This window comes from Melanotaenia boesemani, chromosome 3, assembly GCF_017639745.1.
Source record: "Melanotaenia boesemani isolate fMelBoe1 chromosome 3, fMelBoe1.pri, whole genome shotgun sequence".
Classification (NCBI taxonomy): Eukaryota; Metazoa; Chordata; class Actinopteri; order Atheriniformes; family Melanotaeniidae; genus Melanotaenia; species Melanotaenia boesemani.
Window position 1 is genome coordinate 268614 of NC_055684.1, and position 7325 is coordinate 275938.

Sequence of the window (7325 nt, forward strand, 5' to 3'; positions counted from 1 at the left end):
GGGACATCCTGTAGTAGATCCTGTAGTAGTACACCAGGAAACAGGAGACGGGACATCCTGTAGTAGTACACCAGGAAGCAGGAGACGGGACATCCTGTAGTAGATCCTGTAGTAGTACACCAGGAAACAGGAGATGGGACATCCTGTAGTAGTACACCAGGAAACAGGAGACGGGACATCCTGTAGTAGTACACCAGGAAGCAGGAGACGGGACATCCTGTAGTAGATCCTGTAGTAGTACACCAGGAAACAGGAGACGGGACATCCTGTAGTAGTACACCAGGAAACAGGAGATGGGACATCCTGTAGTAGTACACCAGGAAGCAGGAGACGGGACATCCTGTAGTAGTACACCAGGAAACAGGAGACGGGACATCCTGTAGTAGTACACCAGGAAGCAGGAGACGGGACATCCTGTAGTAGTACACCAGGAAACAGGAGACGGGACATCCTGTAGTAGTACACCAGGAAACAGGAGACGGGACATCCTGTAGTAGTACACCAGGAAGCAGGAGACGGGACATCCTGTAGTAGTACACCAGGAAACAGGAGACGGGACATCCTGTAGTAGTACACCAGGAAGCAGGAGACGGGACATCCTGTAGTAGATCCTGTAGTAGTACACCAGGAAACAGGAGACGGGACATCCTGTAGTAGTACACCAGGAAACAGGAGACGGGACATCCTGTAGTAGTACACCAGGAAGCAGGAGACGGGACATCCTGTAGTAGATCCTGTAGTAGTACACCAGGAAACAGGAGACGGGACATCCTGTAGTAGTACACCAGGAAGCAGGAGACGGGACATCCTGTAGTAGATCCTGTAGTAGTACACCAGGAAACAGGAGATGGGACATCCTGTAGTAGTACACCAGGAAACAGGAGACGGGACATCCTGTAGTAGTACACCAGGAAGCAGGAGACGGGACATCCTGTAGTAGATCCTGTAGTAGTACACCAGGAAACAGGAGACGGGACATCCTGTAGTAGTACACCAGGAAACAGGAGACGGGACATCCTGTAGTAGTACACCAGGAAGCAGGAGACGGGACATCCTGTAGTAGTACACCAGGAAACAGGAGACGGGACATCCTGTAGTAGTACACCAGGAAACAGGAGACGGGACATCCTGTAGTAGTACACCAGGAAGCAGGAGACGGGACATCCTGTAGTAGTACACCAGGAAACAGGAGACGGGACATCCTGTAGTAGTACACCAGGAAACAGGAGACGGGACATCCTGTAGTAGTACACCAGGAAGCAGGAGATGGGACATCCTGTAGTAGTACACCGGGAAGCAGTGAAACGCAGACCACTGACAAAATTTACTAGACTATAATGAAAAGACATGGAAGTCCCAATAACATTTCATCCCTCTGAAACTAATTTCAACCACCATTTTAATCATTATTGCACATTTAATTTAATGTCACTGATCTGGCTGATGCAGGTGATGTGGCTGCATTCCAGGCACCAGTGAAACACAGACCACTGAGACCACGGAAACCCAGCCTGATGCAAGTAACTTCCTTAAATACTATCTATTAAACCACAATTAAAAACCTCAGTGACTTGTTTTCTCATCAAACCAAGTTGACACTCTTCATTACTTGTTCTCAAAAACTGCTGGTCTGATAGGCTCTACAGCTGGTCTATAGTAGATGTAGTATAGTAATGCTTAGTATAAGCACAGTCTAAAATAGCTTAATCACAGTGAAGTTATAATGTACATTATTGCAGTATTTACTAATGTTGTAATTTATTAATATTGATGAACCTTAGAAATCAATACAAGCAAATAAGAGAATTTCATGGACACAAATCAAATGGCACATTTTTACATTTGTTATTGCATTTTTTTCTTTGACATTGTGTACACTAACATACATTTTGATGGGAGAAGCTGCAACCACCAACACTTTTACAACTTGTTAAAATAATTAAACAAAAGTCTTCTTTTAAAATATTTTATAATAAACAAATAACATGTAAAATAAATAAATGTATTTTTATTATCATTAATAAATGTATTATTATTATTAAATAAAACAAAACATATTCTGACACTTCTCTGCATTTTCATTAATTGGAAGTCATTGCAATGCTGTCTACAAACAATGTAAAGCAAAATAAAGCTGTAAATTCTTATTTTGACTGTTTTTCAGGCACATCAGCATCCACAGCAAAGCTTGGGAAAAAGAAAAAACACAATAAGGTAAAATTTTTTAAAGCTGTACCTTTTCTTTCACTGCTTCAATCACTGCACTTTTTCACTACTACTAGCAAAAATAACTCTGATTTATTCTTTTTTCTTATTTTGACTGTTTTTCAGACATGCCGCAACATGCCCTCGCTGGACCAGCCCACCTTTATGGCCAGCCTCACCTCACTGGCTCTAAAACCATGGAAGAGGCGGGGGGATCAGGATTGACGGCCTTTCCATGCTCAAAGTGGGGGGAGGGACCTCTGCTGATGACGTAGTTTCAGGGGATGATGTCATTCTGGCTAAGGACGGGGACTTCTGGTGATGACGTCGCAGCTTCTGATTGGTCAGTCCCACCTGTCAAATCACTTTGATGAAATGTGGTCTATTATTTCTCTTTATCATCAGCATAAAGACTTATCTTGTGTTCTATATTTTTGGCATGGATTCCTTTAATCTCTTTATTTTGTCTTATGGCAGCAGCTAGGGGTTCAATAAAAATAGCAAAGAGTGATGGAGAAAGTGGGCAGCCCTGTCTGGTGCCTCTCTGCAAACAGAAGCTTGGAGAGGTTTGATCATTGGTCTTCACACATGCATTTGGGTTGTTATATAATATTTTTATCCAATCTATGAAAGATGACCCAAACCCAAATTTGTTTAACTTTGCTAATAAAAATTTCCAGTTTACTCGGTCAAACGCTTTTTCTGCGTCTAAAGAAATGACTGTGGATTCCAGATTATGTAGAGTAGAATAATCTATGATGTTAATTAATCTACGCATGTTAGTAGAGGAATGTCTACCTTTAATAAAGCCTATTTGGTCAGGATGTATTATTAGAGGGGTTATTTTTTCTATTCTTCTGGCCAAAGCTTTGCTAATTATTTTGAGATCTACATTTATTAATGAAATTGGACGGTAACTGGACGGAAGTGTCGGGTCTTTACCTGGTTTTAATAGTAGAGTAATTTTGGCTAGGTTCATATTTGAAGGTATTTTTTGTTTTTCCTTTATTTCTAATATCATATTGTAGAAAGTGGGTGCCAGCATTGTCCAGAATTCTTTGTAGAATTCTGCTGGGTAACCATCTGGACCTGGAGCTTTATTGTTGAGCATATGCTGGAGAGCTTCATGGAGTTCGCCGACTGAAAGGGGGGAAACCAAGACCATTTTATTTTCATGTTTTAATTGTGGAAGATTGATGTTACTAAGAAATTTATCAGTATTGTCATCTGTTGTAGTTAGTTGTGATGTATATAATGTTTTATAGAATTCTTTGAAAGTGTTATTTATCTTGTCAGGGTCGTGGCTGATGTTTCCTTCTGGATCTCTGACAGAGGAGATGGTTGTTTTCTCCTTGTTTTCTCCTGATTAGCCAGGAACCTTCCAGATTTGTTGCCATGCTCAAAATTCTCCAAGCGAAGTCTTTGCACCAAGAACTGCGTCTTTTTATCTATTATTTCATTAAGTTCAAGTTTAGCTTTCCTTATACCATTTAGTGTGTGTTCTTCTGGGGAGACAAAGGATTTAATTCTGAGTTCTAACTCTGAAATTCTCAAAGTTTCCTTCTTTTTCTTATGAGAAGAAAAGGAAATTATTTTCTCTCTCATTACTGCTTTTCCTGCTTCCCAAAGAACACACGCTGAAGTTTCTGGCAAGTCGTTATTTTCTAGATATAAGGACCATTCTCTTTTAAAGTAGCTGATAAACTCAGGATGTTTAAGTAATGACGTATTAAATCTCCAGTTTCTAGTTGCTGGTTTATTGCTCTTACTTCTCAGAGTGAATGATACTGGTGCTTGATCACTAATGCTAATAGGATGGATTCTGATTTCTGACATGTCATTCATCAGCGAGCTGCTATTTAAGAAATAATCTAATCTAGAATAGGAATGCTGAACTGAAGAGAAGAAGGTGTATTCTCTTAGTGTGGGATGGTGAGAGCACCAAACATCACAGAGACCAAAATCCTTCATGTGACATACCATCAGGCACTGAACAACAAGATCTCTGCTAAAATTGATGCTTGGATTGCTTGTTGCCTGAAAAGACAAGAATAATGACCATTCTCTGGTTATACACCACTAATCTATTTCAACTCTTCCGTTTAAGTAACAAAACATGCAACAAGATATGATGCACCCAGTAAGATCTCTTTTTCAAATATCAAGACTTTATTGTAACAGGATTTTTCCAAGTTTAGAGTAGCAAGACCTGAAAGTTGTTCCCATTGTAACAAAAGGCATTGGTCATTCAAAGAATTCATCTAACATTATGACAAAAAAGAGATTAATTCCCATGCAGCAGATTTGTCTGGCGATTTAGTTGTTTAGTCGTAGCTGTTTAGCAGCGTACTGAATAATAAATGTTTAACTCAAGACAATATTGTTAAAAGTATTTAGTACCGCTGGACACACAATTTAAGTTTGCTGCAAGTATTTTAACTATCAGTGTTGCGATAGCACCATCGTTTCACCATTATTTCAGTTACAGCTATGACCTTAAATTCAGAGCTTCATCTTAAGCCTGGTCTGAAGCGGCTATGTGAACACATCCTCACGTCCAAGGCCAGCTCAGCACTGAGATGCATTATGTGGAAATTCATGGAAGGAACAGTTTTAAAACATCAGTGAGACTTGGATTATCTGTGGTACTACAAGCATTTTTATGCTGGTTCTCCAACTATTTTCATGAAATGCTAACGTGACCAAATCAATATAACTTACAATATGTGAACGAGGAGTTCAAAATATTAGATTTTCAGAAGTAGTTAACTGTGTGTAAAAGTAAGTAAAGTGAGTAAATGTTTATTTATACAGCACCTTAAAGTGCAACATAACAAAATAACAATAACACAGAGAACACAAAAACAAATAAAACTAAGTAAAAGCAAGTTTAAAAACATGTGTTTTAACTGCTTTCTAAAAGAGATCATGGAGTCCACAGATCTCAGGCTGAGAGGAAGGAGTTCCAGAGGGAAGGAGCCTCTGCTGGGAAGGTTCTGTCACCTTTAGTTTCCAGCCATGTTGGTGTAACAACCAGCAGACCTTCGTCACTTGATCTCAGGGACCTGTTGGGCACGTAGGGCTGTAGGTCTCTGATATATTCAGGTGCTTGGTCATGAAGGGCTCGATAAGTTAAAGCCAGATTTTTAAAGTGTACTCTGTAATAAATGGGAAGCCAGTGCAGCTGGATCAGTAATGGAGTAACATGAGTGAATTTGGTGGATTTTGTTTTCAGCCTTGCAGCAGCGTTCTGAACAATCTGGTCAAGAGATTTTTTGCTTAAGCAAGTGAAGATGGAATTACAGTAATCTAGTCCAGGATGAGATTAAGGCATGGACGATCATCTCCATCTCAGACGGTGATACAACTGGACTCAGCTTGGCAATGTTTCTGAGATGATAAAAACAAGAGCAAACAAGTGATTTTATATGAGCATATAGAGACAGTGTACGGTCAGGAGTTACACCAAGATTCCTGACCGAGGGTTTAATATATGATGCAAGTGGGCCGAGACTTTCAGCTATCTCAGTAGGGATGTGACGTTCATGAACGAATCGATTCTTTTGAACAACTCTTTTAAATGAACAATGGGAACCGATTCACAGCTGTGAGCCGTTCATTTGTGAGTCATTCTTTTTATATACAAATTTTTGACACCGCCTTCATCAAATCAAATCAAATCAAACTTTATTTATAAAGCGCTTTTCATGCCATAGGCAACACAAAGTTCTTTACATGATTAAAAACATAAGAATGAAAACACTCAATGAAATCTTTCACACAGTCACACACATATACACACACGTGCCAAGCCCAATACCCCCCCCTTCCAGCTAAAAATGACTGAATGAATAAATAAATGAATAAATAAGTAAATAAGAAGTAGTTTGAGTAAAATGAAAATAAAATGAATAACATGTGACATCATAGAAGTCTGATGTCCAACACGCTCCATTCATGTGAAGAATCTATGGACAGAGAGAATTGTTTGGAAACAAATACTATGAGTTCTATCCAAAACATTTACTAGAATTTGTAAACTGCTCAGGTTTATCCTCTTTTATCTATATTTTTCCTATAATTATTTAATCTTGTATAGTAGATTTTATATAGGTACATATTTTGATTGTTTGTCATTCTTATATATTGTGAAATTTTGTAAGATATTGTGAGAATGAGCCAGTTTTTTTGAATGGCTCTTTGAAAGGAACGGCTCCTTAAGATCTGGCTCCCTTCAAAGAGCCAAAAATCACATCTCTATATCTCGGGAAAAAAATCTGTCAGAGGCACAAACAAGGACCTCAGTTTTTACATCGTTAAGTTTAAAAAAGTTGTCATTCATCCAGCTCCTGACAGCATCAAGCACCCAAGCAAGATCTGAAACTTAAAAACATCTTGAGGTTTAAAAGGAATAAAAAGCTGAATATCATCAGCATAACAACGGTAAGAAATATCTTTAAAAGAACATATAATGTGCTGCAGAGGCAGAAATCGGTAGAGAGGTAGAGAGGAAAGATCCTGAAACCCCACCCAGTGTTTCAGCCTGTCCAGCAGGACATGATGATCTACAGCGTCAAAAGCTGAGGTCAAGTCTAATAACAATAACACAGAGCAATGACCAGCATCGCTCTGCATCAGGATGTCCTTGGAGACTCTGAGCAGAGCTGTTTCAGTGGAGTGTGCCCTGCGAAAGCCAGACTGATCCAGGATATGATGCGTCTCTAAAGCAGCTGTAAGCTGCTTAGCAACAATTTTTTCTAAAATCTCAGAGATTAATGGCAATTGTGAAATAGGTCTATAGCTGCTAAAAAGAGAGGGATCAAGCTTGGCTTTTTTTAAGAGTGGATGAATGACAGCATTCTTGAAATCGTCAGGAACTTGACGAAGCAGCAGAGAGGAGTTAATTATTGTGAGCACACAGGGACCAGTAGCCTGGAAGACATCTTTAAATAGGGATGTAGGTAGAACATCAAGAGAGCAAGAAGATGCCTTCATTGGGCCAACTAATGTCACCAACGTGGATAAAGAAACAGAAACAGAAAATTTATCTATAATCACAGGCCGAGCTGGACTGGGAACAGAAACACAGCTGATGGAGACGTAGAGCTTCTCACCGTTTT